Here is a 23,243-nt window from a genome sequence, read left to right as displayed (position 1 = left end):
AGTTAGAGGACAAGACTTATGACCTTTTGTGCAAAGGAAATCATTACTGCAACTTTTTGGTTTGAGTCCTGTGGTGTTTTCTGACTGTAAACTCATCTGAATTCCCTGGATTTCTCTGCTTAGTTTAATGAAATGGATTGCTTGGATTGTAGAAGAGCAAACAGTAAAGAGACATTCAGGCTGAAAAATATCTGATAGTTGGGTTCAAATGTGAAAGCTAAGGGATGGTTAAGCCTAAAATTTGGAATCGGCCAAAATTTCTAGAAGTATATTTCTAATACTATTTCAAGTTTTTTTTAATACTATGATACTTGATGAACAGCAACTTTGAGGAAGAAATGCAGAACAAATATTTCACCTTGTATGGAGCATCCACACTCGGAGTTGTAAATGTCCATCATCCACCAAGATGCCAGATTATTTGTAAATTGAGAAGCAAAATATGCAATTTAGGCACTGTAAAGTTCTACTAACCTGAGCTCATGTTTCTTTGTATGTGATGGCACAGGCACTAAGCTTAGCAATAGCATTTCTGTGCCTGCATAAGGAAAACAATCTGGGGTTTTTTCAAGTCTGGAAGCTTATAGTTGAAAAAAGGACAGGGATTTAACGACAGACTAAATTCTACTCAGAGGCTGTGAAGCTCAATACAAGTCCCTTTGCTTTTAAATAACGTGGTAGGCTTGGCTAAACTTTGAACACCTGAGAATCACTGTATACACATGGGTCCCTGCAGCTTTTTGGTGGCATGTGAGACATACAGCAGGGTATCAACCCATTTTCTAGTAGGTCAGAGTGCAGAAACCACGACTGTGGTTTTAAGCATAGAACATGCTTGTCTCAGAATCAACAGATCAAACCATGTCCTCCCCTTCTGCCATCATGGGTTCCCAGCGAGTGGACACACTGCTTCATTTTGCTGGGTTAGGTCTCATCTGGATGCTCTCCTGGTACCAGCCCATGCAGGACAAGAGAAGAGGAAGGCAGCCGTAGTTGGTAATTGGTTTGATGTGCACTGTGGCCATCACTCACAGCCTCACTTAGAAGGGAGGAGACTCTTTCCTAGTTCACCTTTCAGCTGGTTCGTGAGTTTACACTAAATGACAACAACCAAAAAATAAATGCAGAGAGCAGAAACGGAAGCACAGTGCTCCACACCATATCCTTAGTCCTTCTTGTCTCTAAAAAATGCTATAATTTTACACCAGCAGCTCAAACAAGATTACTGAAAACAATCCAATATGCATAGCTTTCCAAGACTTGAAATTACTAACTTTTATGTTGCAATAAGGCAGGTTTTTCTCGTCACTGGGCAGAAATCACCATAGTTTAATCTTAATCCCATTTTGGGAATAAATAAACAGAAATCCCAGCCCTCCTGTAATCCTTGTGTTTATAGTAGTTGATGAAGTTGGGACCGCACCAGAAAGCTTTGCTCCATGAGGCCAATGAAGGAAATGGTATTATGGGCCGAGATCCTGTATCCTCACGGGGTTCCTCTTCATGCTCTGCACAGGACTTCAGGATTTCTTCCGGCAACAACAATAAAAAAACAACTGAGATTAAGCACCATTAATTCTATGTTTACGGGCTGTTCTGTTTATTCCTAGTCTTCTCAAATAAAAAATAATAACCATTGAGGTGGTAGTTTTTCAAAGAATTAAAGTAACAAAAAGAAAATAAGTATATGATCTTCTGACAGACCATAAGTACCACTGGCTTCCAAAACATTTTAAAGAAATATGTGTACTTACTGTTTTTAAATCAATATAAATAAATCAGCAATCCAGAAAAATGGGTTACTTATGACATTAATTTTCCATTGTGTGTTTAAGCCTTAGGAACATCCATTTTTCGTGTTCAGACCTTTGCAACTCTTTTTCTCATTTCTTTAAGACTGGGTTTCCACAGATGTGGAGCTATTCCACAAAAATGATAAATTGTCCTGTTAGAGATATTCCAAAACTCTATTCTTCATGTCTATCTATAGCACTGCAGTGCATGCTTCTTGGAAGCATTAATGGCTGCATTTCATTTTACTATATAAATATTTAAGGTTTGTAATTTCTCTGTTGCTGACATTGCCATTGCCAATGCAATGCAATGTTTCATTATCAATTCCTAGTATACACATAATCTTGTCAGACTTTGTTTCCAATAAATATAACATGATATATTTTGAATATTTGAATAGCTGAATGCATTTGTATTACTTTTAGTCATGACCTGCTTACAAATTCCCATCTAAGAAGTACAGCCTCATGGAACAATAACCTGCAAGAATTGTGCCAATATATTTTAATTAGTCTATGACACTTAGCTGGAAAAAAAAAATTAAACTGCACTCTTCAGAAAAATGTCAGCTTGGCTTCTGGATCCCCACATTAGGATGAGCCACATCCAGGACTCATATTGATATGGCTTCAAACTTGTACATGCATTGTTAAAATTTAATCTGCCCATATCCATTCCTTCTTCACTTATTTGACAATCCTTTTCTCCATGAAAGTTTCCTTGTGTGTGAAAATCCAGGAGGAGTAGTCACTCTCTTAGCTGTTCTGGGAAATCAGTCTCAGGAAAGGTATTTATTAATGGTCTCTGATTTTGAACTGACTGTGAACTTTCTATTATTCTGCACCTTTCTGAAAGCTGCAAAGTGTTTTATCAAAAGTGAAGATAATTTGGAGGAAGTCTCTCCTTTCATGATAGATTACAGAAAATGTAATTTTAGGTAATAGGAGGACTTCGTGAGACTTCTGGTGCTGCATAAGTACATTCAGAACTGCTGAATTGCTGTGGAGTAACACAATATTATGTGGGATGTACTCAGGCTCTAACACAGATTTTGCTTACATGCATAATTTTTTAATATTTTTTCTGAAATTTGTGAGTGCAAGCAGAGTTACTCTATAATGACTCCAGCTGGACATCATGGACTCCTTCATGCACATCTGCAGTTCAGTCTGAAGAGTTTCAGAAAGCTGGGTTTACTGCTTGGGCAGTATCCAGTAGTGACTGCCTATTGCCCTTGGAGTTAAGACTGAATTCTGTATGTTACACTGAGAGACAAAAGTTCATTTTCTTACGTTAAATCTCTAACTATCAGTATCTTCTCTTTGCTGCTGGGTTTTGTTCAAGAAACGAACTATCTTCAGTTAGTACCAGGTCTCCAGGGGGAATCCATGGCTGTGTATACCTAGAAGGAAATAAACAACCTCTGCCAGTACTGAAGAAGTTCTTCTAAGGTGTCCTAGTTAGAACAGCTGGGACCAGTTCATCACTGGATGGGTGTAACCCAAAACTGTGTATTCTATAGCCTTCTATGCCATTTCCCAGAAACTGTTATCAATGAACCATTTATACCATCTGCTTTTGTCCTCACACCCTTTGTGGAGCTCCCCGCCCTGAGGGAAGTGCTGGGCATTCCTGCCTGAACTGGAGAATATATAATCTTGGAGTCTTGGGACTTTTTTAACCACTCGTGGGATCCAGAGGGAGACTGCAGATCACCGCTTTCAACCAAACTGCAGACCACCACTCTCGACTGGACTGCAACCACCACTTTTCAACCAGACTGCAATCACCACTCTTGACCAGACTGCAACAGCACTCTCACCAACAGGTTTTTCTCCTCTCCTTTTCCTTTGGACTCAGGGGGCCCAAAGAACACCACTCTGTTCATGCCCCAGGTTGCTGGGTTATACATTTGGGTTTTGTGGGTTAAAACCAATTGTTTGTCTGTATAATCGTACTTACTGTATTATTTTATTAAATTGTTATTCTGACTTATAATCTCTCTTTTGAGTTGAGTTCATTTCCCCTGCTGGTTTATCTTTAAACCAGCACATAAGGACATAGATTTCTGAGCCTAATATTTTTATATAAACTTCTTAAGTACTTCACTTTTCTTTAACACTGAAGTAGGAAGCAGTCCAAAATGTTAGGTTTGCAGTCAAATTTATAGTGCTTAGCAATACTATGTAAAACTACCCCCAAAGTTCTGCAATAAACAAAAAAAATATTTTAAATTTTTTTAAATTTATGCTGCAAAAGCACATGAAGACCTGCATAGACTGTCTTGCCAAGAACAAACTAAAACAGGGAAAACACCTCTTTTGTACCACATAGCTCATCAATCAACATGCACAGAGGCATGAAAAATATAATTTGCCCCTCCGAGCCCTCTACTGCTTGACCATAATCTGGTCTTTGCAGCTTGCTATTCAGCTCAGTTCCTTTCTCCTCTGAAACCAACTGGTCTCTTATAGTGATATTTAAATGGTTGTTCTGGGCTTTACAGCCACAGAGCAGGTGACAATTTCTTCTATCAAGGCTCATAAATGAACTCTGTTTAGATCCACTACAATGAAAGGAGAAGCCCCTCAAAATTATATTAACATGTCTTTAAAGTCGATTTCAGGTGTACCATAGGTTTTTTTATTTATTTAAAGCCCAAATTAGTCATGAGTTGTTCTCTAAAATGCACCACTCTTTTAAAGGTTCAGTTGTCTATTTATTCTTTTGAGAAAAAATGTGTGCATGAACCTCCTATCCAAAGAAAGATAAACCTTTCTGTCCCAAGGAGCAGAATGAGGGCTTGACTTCTTGCTGGATGAATGCATATGCAGCCAATGATAAATTAGGCATGATGTGCAGATGAAGGGGAATACAGTAGAGAAAGTGGTGAAGAATAAAAGATGTGGAATTATCAAAAAAAGCAGTTCAACAAGGACTAGTGTGCAACATGGTGAGGAAAAAGCAGAGGGCTTATTTTCAGCCTAGGCTAGCCTTTTCGGATTTACTTGTTGGACATTTGAACTGATTTAAATATTTATTGCTTTGTTTTGGTTTTTTTTGCTATCTAATGAAAGGACGAAAAGAAGAGCTGAGTAAACCTAGCCTTTATACATTTAGAGAAGCCAGCCTCTAAATCCTTTGTAGCTGATGGAGGAAGTCACTTTCCCTTCAGGAATCCTGATGAGGTTTGCACAAACCATGTGTGAGTGTGTGGTGAAACACTACCTCATATGGCCCACAGCTCAGAGGCATCACCTTAATTCACCCCCAAATCAAGTGAATAACTCACGCAAAAAAGACCATAATAAGAAAATGTGATATGAGTGTGGACTCAGCCATTAGGCTGGCTTCAAATGCCTCATAGCCTTCAGGTTTAGTACCAGAGGTACCATCATGATGTTGTTTTTTTTTAAATCTACCCTACATAGCGCATAAATTGTGCCATGAGAAGCTGTTGTGGCTGACAGCTGAACTCAGAAAAGGTGTCACCAATTGCTTTACTGTGCCTCACAGGGAAAGGTTAGCCATTGGCAGCCTGAAGGCAGGGAGATCACCCACAGTCAGCTGAGCTCATCCTGTGTCTTCATCCAGGATGTAATGGTGCATTTCAAATCACCTGGCGCTCCCTGGCCTTAATGCGTATAATCCACATCTTTGTATGTATGATCCAATTTTTGTAGACTCAAGGATGAATCAGGAAGCAAATGTAACCTCCAGTGTGAGCCTGACTGAGGTTTAAATCCACCCCTGATTCCTTCAAAACTTACCTCTAGGGTTGGCCTTAGGTGCAAATGTAGCACACACAGGCCTCCCAGCAGAATAGGGGAAGTCATTGATAGTAGGGCAGCAGAGCTCTGTTCTGACCAGTAACATTTCAGTGGTGTAAAACACCTTCTCATGAGCAGAGCTGGCTGTAAAAAGGTGATGAATACCCTAGGACAGATCTGATCATTCCTGGGAGGTGCTGTAGCAATCACTAATCAATGCAATTAGCATGATTATTTAAACTTTTTGCTTACAACATAATTGTCAGGGTAATAAAAATTAAGATTGTGAGAAAATTAGCCAGCTATCCAATAACACTCCTACTTTTTGTCCATTAAGTCTCCTCATTGCCTCAACCAAACATTACTAAGGCATTGGCCATTGTACGTGGGTTAGTAATGTTCTGGATCACATCTTTCACAGTAACATTTTTCCCTTTTCCTGTTAAATCTCTGGCATATCCATGCTGCCTGGAAAAAAATGTAAAATTAAAAAGGCAAATAAAATTAAACTACATTCTTGTGATTTAACATATTTCAATACTAATGGTTTCTTTAAAATAAAAATTATTTCTTTAATTAGCTTATTTTTACAGAGGTTATAAAAAGCAGAATCTAGATCAATAATGGTAATTTTTACAGGATTTTTGGGGGCTTTTTTCTCAACCAATAGCCTGAGGAATGAACCAGGCTGATTTCAAATTTTTGGTTGACAAACATGATATACAAAATAATTTAATCGCAGTATTTACATGTTGATTTCTCCCTAATGTAAATGGAAATTTACATTATTAATGTTTTCTTCAGCAGGATAAAGAGAAAGGGTTTGTTGTTGAAATGTTCTATACAAGATGGTATGTTGAGAATTTGTTGGGTTTTTTTTTTTCAAATCAGCTTTTTGTTGCTTCCAAGAATCATTCTTCATCACTGAAGTAGAAAACATATCTGTGCTCTTCTGGACTGGTAGAGTTTCCCTGCTGCCCATTGCTGCCTCACCAATCTCTGTGCAAGAGTGTGTGGAAATGACAGGATGATCTGGCCCTAAACATCCTACCTCAGCCTTTGGGAAATGGTGCTACTTCATTTAGAGAATTTGAAAGATTACAGTAAGTAGGATATGAAATGAAGAAAGGATGTTTTCAAGACAAACCTAGTGCACTATCTGCTAGAAAGCTGGGGATAAAAAGGGCAGGATGAAAGTTTTTTTGATATTTAACTCTACAGATTATAGTTGCTGGATATTAAAATCCAGCTCTTAAAATTAATGAAAAAGAACCAATTTTAAATTAGTGGAAAAGAAACCATTTTTAAAAGTTGACTCTTTAAAGGACTCTTGGATTCAAAATGTGATTTTTACTTGTATGTGCAATGCAGTTGACAGTAAAGATTTTTCACAAAGGTTTGTATTAATAATTTATGTAGACATAAACTCTTACATGCCTTATAAAAATGGAGTACAGCTGGATTTGTGCATTTAGAATCCATCCTTTATATAAAACTCAAAGTGAAAAAGCTGTGTGTGCAGAAGCAGAAATCATAGGGAAGCATTTCTGTAAATTTAGCTCTTATTGTGAAGAACCTGAATGCACACTGAAGGGAGACATGGGTAACATTCATATTTCTTTTTTTTTTTTTTTGTTATTTCTCGTAAGTTCCTGTGGAGGACCTTAAGGATTTCTGCATCATATTGCATCTTGTAAACATCCACAATAGCACCATTTTAATGGTCTCTGTGAATGTATGTCGCTTATTTAATGGGGAAAAAATAATTTCTATAGCCATGCCAGCTTTCCAAGTGCAGTCTGAAAGGAGTAAAGAAGGACTGACTCCTTTTGCCACTTAGTAGACCATTGAATGTGGTTATTATGATACCCCAGAGTCAACCCTGGGGATCACAGCTGCTCATCTTAACATATCTAATAAAGTGCAGATGGGAAAATTTACATGACAGTCTTAATCAAAGCGGAGAAAAGAAACTGAAATTTCCAGTATTAATTTGCTGGTCCCACTTATACAGAGCTGCTATACAGTCTGGGGATGAGCTTTTCCAGGATAGACTTTATAGTTGTTGGGGCTGATCCAAAGCCCTTTGCAGTGAATGGTAGCTGAATTACATGGGATTGCCTTCATTGACCTAAATGGTCTTTGGATCTGGTCCGTAATGAATTATTGCTTAATATAGCCCACAAGCATGATTAAAAATGTTAGATAAAACCCCAAAGAAGAAAAGGAGGTATGTTGAAAACTTCTGTCACTTGATTTCTCATTACAAAATTCCCTATTTAATAAATAGCATAAATTCAGATTGCAACCAGTCACAGATCTGTTCATGACACTCTTCAGTACTTGGGTTTCTTTTTTTTAATGGGGAAATGATAATGGTGTGGTGCAATCCAGACCATCTTCTGGAATTGATGGTGTTACAGGGACACTGTTAGTCCTATATCATCACAGTAATCATCTGTATTTAGTACACTGAAGTAAGTGTCTAAAGCTCTGAATAAAACAGAAGCTATGTTCAAAGTCCAAAGGATCTCATTAGGCATTAGATTATATCTGATCTAATTAACAGCATCTCACATGTGAGGATGAGTTTCTCGTTTTTACATTTCCTTTAAGTTAATAGGAATAATGTAACTTTCCATATGACATCTAAACCTATCTGAAAACATGCAAATACGGGACTCTTCTGCTATACTAATTTACCTGGAACAATAGTTAATTAAAAAAATAGAAGACAGACATAGTCAATATATTTAACAATAACAAAGTTAAGAAATAAACAATATCCTTTTCAGGAACTTTTTAATCTCTATATTTGACATTTTGCTACTTAAGAAATTCCCCCCTGATTCTAAATTACGCAGCATATACACATCTAATTAAGTCCTAAAAACACTGAGCTGGTCCCTGACATAACCTGACATTGCACCCATAAATACAAAATAGGCATGCTTGCCAAAATCTCCCTGTGAGATGAGTCCTCACTGCTCTGAGAACACACTAATGGCAGGCAGGCATTAAATTACTGACAGTAGAGTTATTTTCTCTCTCTTTGCTTCCTCCCCTTCTCCCATCCAGGAGGGATGTTTAGCCAACAATGGGGCTGAACACTGAGCATCTCAGCGCTGCTCAGGGTGGTCTCCAGTCACTGCTAGAAAGGACTTCCAGCACCTCAGTCTTTAAAAAAGAAAACCATGAGCAAGAAGATAAAAATATTCAGCCTCCCAGAGACTAACAGGTACTTTCTGGTTGACCTGAAGTGAATCTAAACCTAGCCCTGAGGGAAAAAACATAGAAAACTCTGTTCTTCAGTCTTTTCTGCTAACCAAGAAAGGCAGTGTTCCCCACAACCTGCCAGCTGCTGTGAACATGCACAGTGCTGCTTAGCCCTGTTGCCTGGTGTGTGTAAGACCAGATACCTAGTGCAGCAGCTGTGAATTCAACGAGGCTTAAATGTTAAGTGTTGCTGCTCTGAATATCACATTACTTCATTTCTCCTTTGGGAACAGGGGTCTAAAAGTGAGGAAATTTCACTTCACATGTAGAAGGAAAGACACCGGGTCATTTTCACCTCCTTTTCACAGTGACTGAATAGGTGGAGAAAGCTCAAGTAATGGATATTTACACTGATCCAGTGGTGCCCTTTTAGTTTGTGAGACCATTTTGCAGTGAGGCGTGCGCAGATTTTTTGCTTAAATTCTGCTAGTGCCTAAGAAGTACCTTTAAAATGGCATTCTTTTTTTGAGTACTCTGCATCGAGTCAATTTGCAAATGGAAGTATCTTGTTTTGTCCCCACTGCCACTTCTGTTTAGCTGTGAATCTGAATATCAAGTAGAGTTATTTTGCTCCTTGTGGACCATCAGCAGTAATTCTCATCCTCCATTCATTCACAAGTTTGTTAAGAGAGCTGTTGATGGGTATGAGTCAGCACAGTAGTCAGTTCTTTCTCAATTAGCTGATTCGGTTCCATAGGTTTTAGAGAAGGGAGGGGGGAGGGAAGGAAAGGTTAGTAGCAAGCTGAAATAACAAGACACAGGCACTAAACAGCAGGTGCCAAGGCAGAAGGAGTTTTACAACAAAACAAAACTCGAAAAAGCACCACAGGCTCAGAAAGGTGTTATCGAAGGTTACAAAGCTGGCCTGCTCTCCACTGTCCCCAAGGCAGGACTGCCTCTGTCTAGCACTGATGGGTTTATCATCTACTGCCAAAGCCTTTGATAGGGAAGAGATACAGCCCTAACTCTCAGTTGGAAGAAAATGGTGTATGCACATCCCGATGCTACATGAAGAGATGGTCTGTTGTCTACCCTGCTTGCTGAGAGAAGTTTCTCGTGTGCATTTAAGTACATTAAATATCTATTTACTTGATTCTAACAGATTTTACGCTTGGGACAGTATCCAAATTTGACATAAGGACAATCGTATAAAAAAATGATGTGTTTTTACCAATTTACTGAAAATCAGGGGCTGGCTCAGAGAGAGGGAAACTCTAAATGACCCCATGGATGAAAAGGCTACAGCATGCCCCACCCACTGACCAAGTAGCAGAGGAGCCAAAGTAGAGAGGTATGCTTGGAGGGCTCCAATGTCCCAGACATGCAAAGCCTTGCTCTGCTCTCAGACCCTGTTCAATATTAGAGCATTTGACTGCAAATGCAAAGGAACACAGACCTTATTACTGCTATGGCTCATGGAAGTAGGTGATAACTTTTGTGGTTATGAAAGACATCTTGAAAAACCTGGAGCAAAAGACCTGAGGTGTGATTTTTCCCATTCATCTCCAGCAACTATTAATTCTGAAATCAAAAAGTAGCGATGTGATTAGCAATATTAATGCTTTCCCTGAGAACAGTTTTAATCAAAACATGCAGTGATTTGCTTGTCTGAAAATATTTCAAAAATTCTAGTATCTCCATCTTCCATAGCCCACAACCAGCTTAAATCTGAAAGGAAATATTAAAATATTTCAGATTTTAAATCAATATGAATGGCCTAGAGTGACTGTGATAATTTCTGAAATCATCGGCTTTTTGGTCTGACACATCAGAGCACAGTAGAACATGGTCCCCTCCATGTGACCCAAAAAATTCTGGCTTCAAGATGCACCTCAAGATAGTTGATTAATTTTTAGCCATCGTACAGGCAAAGGGTGTAACATTTCATTTTAATGGATTTATAGTCTATCAGTAATTTGCCTTTCTTTAAATCCAGAATCGCTCTTTCATATAAACACGTATGTACTCCCATGCATGCCCGGGTAATTTTGTTATATCAGTCTCACAATGAAGAATTGAAGAATTTTGGGAGGAAAAAAATTGCAATAGTATTCCCAGGATTCTGTATTGCCAGCTTTGGCTAGAATAGGAATCCATCAAAGAGACAGATGCATCATAATTTTCCCTAAACACTATCAAGTATGATCATCACATCAGTCTTTCCTTTATTATCACTCAGAAACAAACATTTGCTCCAAATCAACCTTTTCCCATAAAAATTCAGTTATTTGCCTCTGTCAAATTGACTATAGGAACATTAAAGCTGTTAACATTTTCCTTCCTGAAACTCAATGCATGTGACTTTACCTGAGATATGACCCACTATGTCAGACAGAAATATGTTTCAACTCATTGAGGCGAAACTAGTTAAGTTCAAATTTAAAAGAGTGGTTTCTTCAGCATAATTCTCCGGTGATGTTAATTTTGTCCTGAATTATATGTCATTTATCATCATTAAGCAGCAAATGGAAAACACACAAGATAATTAGAGAGTTTTCTATAAAAATATTGCTATCGAACAAGTAAAGTTAAAATGTTTTACTGTCATAGTGTGCCCATTTAAAATTAAAGGGGAAATCAATGCTTATGATAACTTGAAGAACATTATGGTTGTATTTGGAGCTTTTGGGAAATAATCCAAAAAGTCTTGTTTTGGAATATTTCTTCAATATGTTCTTGTTAATGCAGAAATGGTTGAGTGTCCTGGAGTTACGGAATGTCAAGGAGTAATAGGATGATATGCTCCTTTCTAATCAATAAATGGCACTTTTGTCTGTTAAAAGCAGAATAAAACAGTTAATTCAACACATATTCCTGTGAATCAATTATTTTTACCCTGGTTTGAAACTTTTCCTCATATTCAGACAAATTCAAATGATAAACTGCCCCATCACTTTCAGTTGTTACGTTTCAACACCCTCAGGTCACAAAGTACTGAGAATTTCAGAAGCAAGCCTATCGAGATTTCTACTGCAGAAAAGCAGCTTGGATCATTCACTCTATTCTGAACAAAATCTCCAGTCTCAGTTTATAGCTGCTTCTGTTTGTTTGCCATTTAATACTCTTGGCAGAGCTCCACTGAACCCAATATCCTCCACATCCTAAAGTCAGACTCCATATATAGTTGATGGTAACCCCTCTGGACAAACTGACAGATGCATGGTTTCCTTCTTTGTCAGAAAATAACAGTTATAACTATCAGTCTGTACAGTTATCCATATAAAGGTCTTCTATGTCTTTATACAATCTCAGTCATTAACTCTTCTTCTTATACACGAGTGACTTTGGAGGGCTCCACCAGAGATCTATCAAAGCCAGTAGAGTCATGCTGATTCATGCCAACTGCTAACCACACTTTCTCCCTTTCTCTTTCTCCCCCTTTCCTTCATATGCACAGGATGACAGATATTCTGCTCATTACAGCTGTTCTTATGCACCAAATCCAACAAAGCTCAGCCCTCTCAAGAAACTTCGCTACCAGTAATCTGCAGCTCCTCTCCCTCTGTCAGGTCTGTAGTAACCACTCAAAGAAGACTTTAATAGTCAAAGTGTTTTGCCTTTCAGCTGCTAACATTTCCCATGTTTTATTCAGATATGATTTCACTGTCTATTAAAAGTGTGAAAACCTATCTTCCCAAAGGCTGAATGTAGCCTATGTCTTCATTACAAATGATCTGCACCATGTTACTTTCAGTTTGTGGGCCCTCCTTCAGTTCAACCCTTATTACTGTCGTCTGAACCTTCACTATTTCTTTCTATTTTCCCTAAATCAGAGGTTCCTGAAAGCTGAGAAAATACATCATGTAAAATCCTCACAGTATATTTCTCATTTCTTACAATCTTTTCTTGCATATATTCAAAAAGATCTGAATGGCATTTTTTTCTTAACCAGCATGTCCATTCTCACATCACTGAAGTATGTGTTAGTCTGCAGCCCATGAAAGGTCTTTTTGGTTTGCAACAAGGGAAGAGTTCCTTATTCCCTGTTCCAGAGGTGTTACTAGACATGTGTCTATGAGTCATGTAATATGTAACTCTTCTTTGGGAAAAAATAGCAAGGTGGTGTCAGAAGAACATTTTTCAGCCAATCTGCACACCCTGCATGTGTTGGGAAAGCGAATATATGAATGATATTTGGGATGATCCATTTGTTTTACATAAAAAGTGAACAAATGGAGTACCTGTGAAGACAGCACTTCAGCAGCAATGACAGATTAAACAGGGTGTGCCAATTTGTACGACTAGAAACATCACTAGATGCAAGGCAATACATGGAGAAACTTCTGCAATTGGGAGAGCCAGGTGATGAACATTCTGCCAAAAAGAGCTCGTCAAAGTGCTGCAGACAGCCTTAGCCTGTCAGAGATATTATAGGAAAGGAGACATGGCCTGATAAAAGGTTGTACTTCTATCAGGTGCTGTGACACCTTGTGTAAAGTTACAGAATGAAACAGAAAAGAAACCTCATTACCACTCTCAATAACATGGTTGCTAGAGTGCTTTGTACTGGTTTATACCAGTAAAAAACCTGCATGGAGCTCTTTGAGGGATCATTTTTTACATTCTTTCCTAGAAAGGGAATTTCCACTGTCACTGCATTTGGATAGTAATTGCTGGAAGTTAAATGACCTTCACAAGCACAAAGGACTCTGCACTGATGCCCATGACATTTGTCCACATATGTAGTAGAGTCCATTTGTTCCTGTGGTGTTTTCAGAACCTTCCAGATAATCCAGAAATTTACATATACAGTCAGGTCTTTATTACAAGGACCGAGTCTGGAGTGAAAGGGAGTTCCCCGCAAGGGGACATATCTGCCAATACGGATAACAAGAACTATTCATATTGCAGGTTCTGTCTTCATTTTAGCCTTAACAGGTGCTGGATCCCTGCTTCCAATGATGAGCTCAGGGGCAAGTTGTGTAAGTAGGAAAGTAGAATCACTTTAAAAAATCTCCTCTAGAGACTTCACTTTCTCACAGCATCTACTGCATTCATTGCTAAGTGAGTCCACGGCCTGAAGATCATCTCTGACTGCCTAAAATAACCAGGACCACAGTGTGAAATTATAATGATGGCAAAAATAGTTTTTAAAAAAATCCAAGCATCCTCTGAAATCCAGGAGGTCGAGAATCTTGGACTGATGGGAGCAATTATAGGACAAGTTCATGAGATCATGCTGTCACTTGCATTTGTATTCAAGGTGAATGATACCGTTTGACAGAAGCAATCAGTGACCTTGGAAGAGGACCTTGTTTAGTGCAGAGAAAGCTCTGGCTAGATTTTGTCTCTAATACCAGCCCAGAGATCCCAAGGAGCATAACCCCAACACTGCACCTTGGACTAAAACACTTCCAGTGACTACTAGCTGCAATCAAAGATCTTTGCCCTCCTTCAGGGAAAAAACAGGACCAGACTCAGGAGAAAATAGATAAACAAACGCATGTAACTGGGTGCATAATCTCTTGGAAGAACTTGGCTGGAGTTATTGTGACTGATATCCAGCATGCATCAGTAAACCTGTGCGATCTCTTGGGAGAATTCACTGAGCACTGGATACTGTACATGAGATGGTTATTTTTTTTCAAGAAAGAGAAGGCTGAAAACATAGATGATAATTATTTTTGGCTATATGATCAAGATATAGAAGCAAAACAAAAAAAAATTTTCCCCCATCCCTAATAGGGCTAGGAAAAGCAGCAGTGAGATTAAACAGCAGCAAGAGAAATTCAGGATAAACATAAGGCAATGTTTCCTGGATGGAAAGGACAGCCAACTGTTCCACCACTGGAGGACTGTAAAGTGTAGGTTAGACAAATTGATCATGAAAGACACGAAATCCTCCCAGGAGAAAAGGCAGAGAGTAGGTTGCCTCTTCTGTCTCTATTTTCAAATTTCTATGAGATTTTGAGAGTGTTTCTTTTGGTGTGGCTTTAGCTGCTTGATAATGTCTTCCTTGGCAAGGCACAAAGCAAAATTCCAGTGAAAGTGTCAACCAGCAGAGACTGTTTGGTATGACTGCAAAATACAGACATAGTGCTAGAAGATGTCCAAGTCTTTGGGATTTACAGCAAATGATTGAACAACAACAACAACAACAAAACAAACAAACAAAACAGGTTCTGGGATTTAAAAACTTCACTTCTGGCCCTGTTTTTCTAAACAGCACCTCAATCTTTCATTTTCTATTACATGGATGTACAACTATAACATACAGAAAAAAAGGAGCAGCAAAGAGAAATGGGCTTTATAGAATTATTGTATTTGCACTTATGGGAGATGCAGAGATGCTACAGTGATTGCAGTGCTGGATGGAAAAACATATTTATTCTGAAATATTAAGTCACCTGTCCTTGACCCTGTCTTTCCAAGAAATCAGTATTGTACCCGGCATTATGTATGCCACTAGATTTTAGTTACCTTTGACATCTAGTTATTTTCAGCTTGTATTGAAGTCTTTCATTCACTAGTTCAAGTTTTCCCTGGGTTTTTGTAGAAACTAACTTTTTTTTAAGTTTTCTCATATTGAAAATTATTTCCTTATTCACCTGGTAGCTTTCTGACAGCTTTTGTAAAAGAACAAAAGGTGGCTTATCTCCTTCTTTACTGATAATATCACCTCAACTTCGGCATGTTTCCAAGCTGCTGTGCTTTGTTTTCTGTATGCTTTTAATTACAGCTCTTGTACCTTTGGAAGAGTGGGGTTTGCTTCCCTCCCTTCTGAGAGCTGCCCTGTTTCCCTGAAAGATTTTATACTCTTGTCCCCTTCCTTTCTTGGTATTGACAGGATCTTCATTGCTATCTGATACTATCACCTCTCGTTCTTTAATGATGTCTGTCTCAGAAAAGTTTCTTTGAGGATTATTTCTATAGGTATTGAGGTGTTTTGGAGGAGGGCCAGTGTCATCCTCAGATTCTCAGTCACAGTGTCCCCACCATGGTGTAAGTAGGTCCATCTCATAGCCCATGAGATGGAGAGCAAGGACAGGCTGGAGGATGGGGCTTTGTCTCCCTGCACCCCCTTCCTGTTAGAAGCATTTTCTTGTCATACTTCCTCACAAAGTTAATCTGTCCTTACTAACATACAGCTACCACAGGATGATGTTTCCTAGGCAACATTCCTATGGAAAAGCAGACTACTTACCATTCTCACCTTGCTCTTGGGGACTCAAGCTATAATTTCATTTATTATTCAAAAATGTTTTTACCACTATACAGGTGAAAAAGAAGACAAAGTAGCCTCTGCTATTTCACAAGAGCCACAAGCTGGTCTTTACACACTGCTCTTGGCAGCACAGGTGTGAAAGTGCTCCATAAGCTCATAGTCTATGAAAATTAGCATCAGCTGTTATTTTTAACAATAAAAATTTTTCCACATTTTTCATCCAGTTGTGGAACTCCTGTCAGCTAGGTGGTCCACAGTTGAATGAACCATTACTAGTCTTCTTATTTAAACTAGCTGTAACATCCCTGTCAGCAGCCCCAGATGGGGGTGGCAGTAGTCTCCAAGCTCTGTTGCAGGAGGCTTGTGCTGATCACTGAGGTTGAAGTAACACACTCCAAATGCCTAGAGCACTACACAAACGCTACTGTTGAAGTGCTCCCTTTTTCCAGTGTCTGTCTCCAGGGTACTGTGAAATTTTATTTTTGTAAACTAATCCAACCCTGCCTCCCTGATAAGCATGGCTTTAAACTTAATTGTTCTTTCCTTTTTTGAGGAAGAGGAGGAAGGAACTAGCAAGCTGATGCAATCAAGCACGGGAGAGAAAAGCAAAACCTCTCCAGCAACAGATGGCACCTAAACAAATGATGAACAAGGCAGTTAGTCAATATGCTCATCCTATGCTTCCTGGGCTCTTTCTCTCCTCAGATTCTTAACTTGATGGACCAGTGATTGCCTGTTCTTTCTCAAGAGACACCACTAAAGCCTATTCGAGGAACTTACCCTGTCTATTCTTAGCCTCCAGATCTATTGTGGGAGAAGAGAGGTGGGGTTCTTCTGCTATCCGAGGCAAAAAAGATCCAGCTGTCGGCAATCTGATAAAAGCAAAGTGGCAATTTCCATTTATTTTTCAGTTTCATACATGTGGTGTTGGACTGCTTCAGCTCCCTGTCACTGCAAGATTTGGCTTATATGAGCAAAGCTTGCATTCCAGGGAGCAGCATTAGGTAACAGGAGAGCTACCACCACTTTCTTTTCAGAAAAATCACTCCTAAGCGAGAAATAACTCTCCCCTTGCAATCACGGCAATTGTACGCCAGAAGCATAGAAAAGAATAAAATAGGTGGCGCATTTTAGATGGTTCAGACATGCACATGGCACTAAACAGAGACTGTTATTTTATACTGGGGAGATGTGAATTTGTTCTTTTCTACTTTATCCTGAACAAGCTATGGGAGAATATGAGCTGCAGAGGGCAAGGTGCTGGCTGTCAGTAATCCCCAGGGGAATTTCTGCTCCAGGTCCCCCAGCCTTGAAGTATTTACCATCACTGTAAAATTATGTATCTCTCTCTAGAGTACAGTAGATCCATGCAACTCAGAGGCCCTGATGGAGGAATTCTGAGTACTTGTATGAGGGAATTTGAGGGTCTCACACACAAGATGAGACAATATAGCTGTCTTTATGGCTTTTGCCTATGACCCTGTGCATTCAACCATCAGAAGGAAAAACTCCCTCCCCTTCACATTCCTGGAGGGCTGATGCAGGTCACACATGAATGAAGGCAGCTATTTCACACTTGGCTTGCAGAGGGCACAGTATGCATGTCTGGGGAGCAGGGAGAGGTGGGAATGAGGGAAGGAGAAGGAGGAAGGAAAACAGGGCAATGGGATGTGAATCTGTCCCTGAATCATTCACAACACCTGGATATAAATGCAATGCACTTAAAATACTTTCTTTGTTTTTTAATATTTGTTTGATTTTATCTTCGTAACTTGTCAAAGAAAGCTTTTATTACTTTTGGGTTTTCTTCAGAGTTCTTAAGTCCTCTTTTGTCCTCTCTTCAGTTCACTGTAGTTAGAGACTGTCTAGTTTATCTCCAAATCCCAGGAAACCCTACAGGCTGCCATTTCCAAGTCCCAGGTTATCCCACAGGCTGCCCCCCCACAATGCCTTTTGAAGTTTTGAGGTCACTCACTAAATACATGAGAAAGGAACAAACTAAATTCATTTAGCAATGAAGGTATCCCAAGGCATACCTGGCAGATCAAACCCAGTGTAGATTTTGAATAGATACACTTAGCTCATTCATGCCATCCCTGATTCTGCTGTACAGATCTTTAGGTCAGGAAAAGCCAAAATTTATCCCAAGATCATCTCAGATAACAGGGAAGTTATGAGGATAGTTGTTCATTCCTCTCAGTAATCATGATTACAAGCCATGACACTGTCTTGTATGAAACCAGAGACATGCAAAACAGGCTGAGTTAGTGAAAACTAGCTTTTAGAGGTATTATATTTGGATACATTTGCAACTCAGGATCTTAAAACGTTTCAGAAAGGAACAGAAAAAATATTCAAGTCTTGCTGAGGAAACAAGACTTGAATCAAATGATCTAAAAATATTTCCCACAATCCCATTTCTTTTTGAGAAAACATTATATTTGGAGAACTGGAAGAATATCCTTAAAAAATGAACAAATGCAGTAAATGGATACAGATGAGTAGTTTTATTCCTCTTCTGTTTTGCACTCAAGTGCAGGGTTAATACGAGCGTACTCAATCTTAGAGAAAGGCCACAGAATCACAGAATCAACCAGGTTGGAAATGACCTCTGAGATCATCGAGTCCAACCCATGACCCGACACCACCCTGTCAACTAGACCATGGCAGTAAGTGCCACATCCAATCTCTTCTTAAATACCTCCAAGGACAGTGACTTCACCACCTGAACTGAGATTTTCTTTTAACAGTTTATGGACACTGTCTTGAGAATTGGTCACAACATGGTTTCTGCTACACTTTGGCACAGGAAAAATGGCTTGTGGGTGTTAAAGTTATTGGTGCGTATTTGGCATGGATGGCACTAGGAAGGCTGACAGGTTTCTTCTTTTCAGGACCCATCTTACACTTCTTGGAGAGGTAAGTACCTCTGCTTGTATCAGGCACTCCCTGACTGGGATGTGTATCTGTCCCTGCAATGCTGCACTTACAGCTTAATGTATCAAAGCCAGTGCACATTCATTTTAATTCCTGTGACTATGCCAAGCTGTAAATTGAGGTGGTTCATGAATCATTCAGCTGGAGGCAGCTTCCAGGAGAGAGGCAAGGCAGATGGTCATGACAGCTAAACCTCCCCAGCTACCCCAGGTTTAACTTACACCTCTAGGGCAGTATTCTTATTTACTCTGCCTACTGCAGTCCTGCAAAGACGAAATATTACTGCTCCCCTGCAGCTTGTTCAGATTTCATTCTCCCAAGAGCTACTCAGAGCTGTCAGCTCACCCATATTTGTCCCTAACCAGCTGCAGATAAACTGAGAAAGGAAATCCGAACAGCTTCAGCTGTAGCTTGCTGGTAAGAAAAGTCCTCTTTGGACTGCAAGGGAGGAGAGCTTGTCTCAGCACCTGAGGCAATAATTCAGAGGCATAGGGACTTGCAAGGGCAGGGAGTTTTCCCTGGTATCAGCAATAAATTATCCCAAAAGCCAGGGAGGAAGGTGTTGTGTCTCACTTTCTCAGTCAATGAGCACTGTATAGAAGTACTAGAATGCTTCTGAAGGGAGGAGAAAAAATGTGGGCGAAAGATGGTATGTTGCCTTCTCATCATATGGTGTGGCTCACAAGCTAGCTCCTTCTCTCTGCAAAGGAGCAGCCCTGATCTGCCTTATAAAGATTTTATCATTAAGAAATCTCCCTTGAGAAGTCACACTCCCTCATTTCTCTGTCTTCCAAATAAAAGGCTCTCCATCTCCTTCTGTATCTGAGAGGGGAGGGCAGTTTCTCCCCAGGCTGTGATGTACAATGCATGACAATTCAGGCAGCTCTCAGAGAGCTCTCCTACTCCCAGAGTAACTCAGCCTTTGCCCATCTTCTAATCCCTGAGATGTTAAGAACAGACACCCACACAGCTACAGCTCTGGGAAATGCTTTTGCATTGAGGGATCCAAGAGCTCATCAGTGGTGTCAGGGTCCAGCTCTCTGGCAGTTCTCTGAAGCTCAGTAGCCCAGGGTTGTCCTTGTGCTCTCCTGGGTGTCCTAAGATTCAAGAAAAATGTGAGGCATAGATATGCACCCAAGGAGTGTCCCAAACCAGGTGCCACAAAAGGACATGCTACTTATGAATCAGCTCTGCAGCATAACAGGACTCTTTAAAACTAGTTAGCTGAAAAGGTGAGGGAAGCCTCAGAATTTGCTTAATTTGCATTGTATCAGTTTTATAAATACCTCAGAAGGGATATAGCTGGGCAACTTGTTTCTACCATTAGATAACAGCTGCTTTACATAGTAATGAGCAAAAAGTGAAGGAAAGGAGAAAACGATGTTCTACAGTTGTGTTATGTCTCCTGCAGTTCAACTGAACAGCTCCCTGGTTTGAGCTCATGAACATTTACTGTACATTTATTTTATGGGCTTCGAGTAACTCTTTTCAGTCAAAGGATTTTTTTCAGCACATATGGGCTTCCAAATATAGTGAAACCAATTTGCTTTGAAAAGCAGTGTATCTGCTAAAGGGCAGTTTTATTTTTCTTTAGGTAAGGCTCAACTTTTATGCACAGCAGGATCCTGAAATAAAGAGCCCACTAATTAGGGGAAGGAGGAGACAGCATACTAAAACTAGTTTAAAGCTTGGTGAACTATTTTAAAATCTCCAAGGATCCTGACCTCAAACCCTTTATACCAGCTATTCCCAACTATTCAAGCTCCTGTCAGCATTTAAGCAAGAATGAGCAATCACTACTTTACTAGCTGTGTGTCTATTAAACAAAAAAAATTGTTTATACATTTGAAGGATCATCTGTAGACATTTCAGGGAGAATACACTCAACAGTGATTAAAGAAAAGCAGGTCTGCCAAGAGGTCTGCTTAGTAAAGCAATGAGACTTCGCTGCCACACCTTGTGCACTGCCCCATTCATATCTGCCTGCCCCACATTTCAAGCCCTGCTCTCATGAAGAGTAGAAACTTGTTTTTTCCCTTTTTCTGCTGTAACTCCATAACTTTGGGAGCCAAAGCTAAAACCTGGAGTTCAGAAACTTCTAGGGTCTAGGTACCACGTCAGCAAGCTGAGGACCCCAGGAGCCAAAAACCTAGTCTGAGAGGGAAGTTTCCAAGAGTTTGCCAGTGGGAAGTGTTAGCAGTGAGATCTTGCTGGCAGGATATGATACCTAAAGCTAACCATGGCATGTGAAGTGTCAAGATGTGAACAACATGCCCAGACCCTGATTATAAATAGTGGGAAGTCAGGTTCTGGTTCAGCTCCCCAGCATCATGTCCTGGTGCCACTTGAGACACTCAAGAACAGCCAAGACACCCACACAGGGCTAACTGATGTGATGTGGAGCTTAGGGGAGACCTCAGCCTCCTGGAGGGAGACAGAACATAACACTAGAATAATCTAGTAATTATTTGCTGCATTTGAGTACATGAACCTTGACCCTACTCAGTCCAGTCAGCAGGGTCAAGGGGATTCACCTACAACAGATACCAACATTTGGCCTGGTCAGTAGATCTCCTGGGTCAATTAACTGCATTGACAATATGGTTGTGTTGAAATTAGGAAAAATTTTTCACTGAAAGGGTGGTCAATCATGGGAAGAGGCTGCCCAGCAATGTGGTGGAATCACTGTCCTTGGAAGTGTTCAGAAAATGTGTAAATGTTGTGTTTAGAGACATGGTTTAGTGGTGGACTTGGCAGTGCTGGGTTAATGGTTGGACTCAATGATCTTAGAGGTATTTTCCAACCTAAATGATTCTATGAATTTCACTTTAAACATAGTAACACACCCGAATTCCTACTCACCTCTGTAGTGTACATGCCTCTGTTCACATGGGAACAGAGTGATTGTCCTCTGCAGAAGGGAGGTACACAGCTGAATGAGGTCCAGTCTCCTTAAATGTTTGGTGAGGCTGGTAAAAGGGCTTCTACTCTTCGAAGGGATTGCTGTGCACAGTCAGTCATGAATGGAACAATCCTGGGACAGAAAGGCCTGTACAGTATGTGGAAAAAGGACACTCCTTTTTCCCTCCCATGGGAAAAATGATCTGACCTCTCACCCTGGATTGTGGGGCTTGGGGTGGGTTTTTTTGAGTTTGTTTGGCAGAGTAGGGGGATAGTTAGTTGTAGTTGCAAAAACGCACCATCAGTCCCTATAACTGGAAGTGACGTCTGGCTATTTTTCTCCCCAGGTGACTGACTTACAGTTAAGTCACAGGGCTGGAAAGCTCAGTTTCCACTTAACTGCCCTTACCCTGTGTCATTACTATCCCCAGTTTCATTATGCTGCAGCAGAAAGAGAAGTTTTGGAGATTACTCCTTACGTGGCCTCACTGAAGCCTGATCTCTTGAGTCTGAAATTCACAGTTACACAGTGAGGAAATAAAACTGAGAACTCTTTCCTACATAAGCATCCTTGTTTCAAGAGACTACCAGGATAGAGAAGACATATTATTTGCTAGTGAAGGGATTCCCCAGCCAAGGAGCATGAGCATTGCCCTTAGACCACAGGAGGACACCACTGTTAAGATACAGCACAACATGCAAACATGGTTCATGGAGTAATATTACACCAAAATAATGTCCTGACAGGTTATTATAGTTTTTAAATTATTATATTCTGAGAACCTCTCTGTAGGATCTGGAAAAGCTTATTCTCCAAACAGAAAGGCATTCTGGACCACAAAGATGCATTAAGGGTTGACAAAATGGCACCCACCAAGAGTGGCTTGTGCCACCTCCAGTCAGATCAGGTTGGCCTGAATTGCTTCCAGGACATTAAAAAGCTGTTATGTTTCACCAACAGTTCTTGTCTTCCACAGCATTTTGACCTATTGTCATTGCACGAGGAAAGGTATTATTTTTACTATTCAATACCTGGCACAGTAAATCAAATTCCATATATTAACAAGAGGCTTAGAGTAAGTTAAATATCAATGGATTAATAAAATATGATGGATGATGATTTCTAGCTAACATAGGCATTTGTAATATTGTTGCGTGTTTTAATAAACAGTCATCAAAATAATTTGTGAGGATGATGTGTATTCTGAATGCATGCTTTGTGCCTTACTTCCCCTGCCCCGCTTCAAAAAACATTATCTGCTGCTGTTGTGCAGTGGCAAGCTCCTCTGCATATGGAAGCAAGTGCTCCCCAGTTATCACAGACTGACATTCAGCACCTTTGCTGATGTGTAGATAATGTCAGCCTGGATAGGTGGCAGGTAGCATCTTGTCCAGCCTTC

At 39.9% G+C, this 23,243-nt stretch overlaps 1 protein-coding gene across 2 annotated transcripts in view; it reads left to right on the top strand.

Moving 5' to 3' along the window:
• The window catches only part of LOC135410240 (uncharacterized), a 370,146-nt gene that overhangs the window by 265,935 nt on the left and 80,968 nt on the right, over positions 1 to 23,243 (top strand). The window contains exon 5 of one of the 2 annotated variants that reach the window (XR_010428574.1): positions 929 to 3,364. The exons of the other annotated variant lie outside the window; for it this stretch is intronic. The gene's annotated coding sequence lies outside the window, so the exon portion shown is untranslated. Of the gene's footprint in view, positions 1 to 928; positions 3,365 to 23,243 lie in introns of those variants that run through there. 2 annotated transcript variants of the gene reach the window in all.

This window comes from Pseudopipra pipra, chromosome 2, assembly GCF_036250125.1.
Source record: "Pseudopipra pipra isolate bDixPip1 chromosome 2, bDixPip1.hap1, whole genome shotgun sequence".
Taxonomy (NCBI): Eukaryota; Metazoa; Chordata; class Aves; order Passeriformes; family Pipridae; genus Pseudopipra; species Pseudopipra pipra.
The sequence above is the reverse complement of the archived record's forward strand: the minus strand, read 5'-3'. Positions and strand labels throughout refer to the sequence as shown.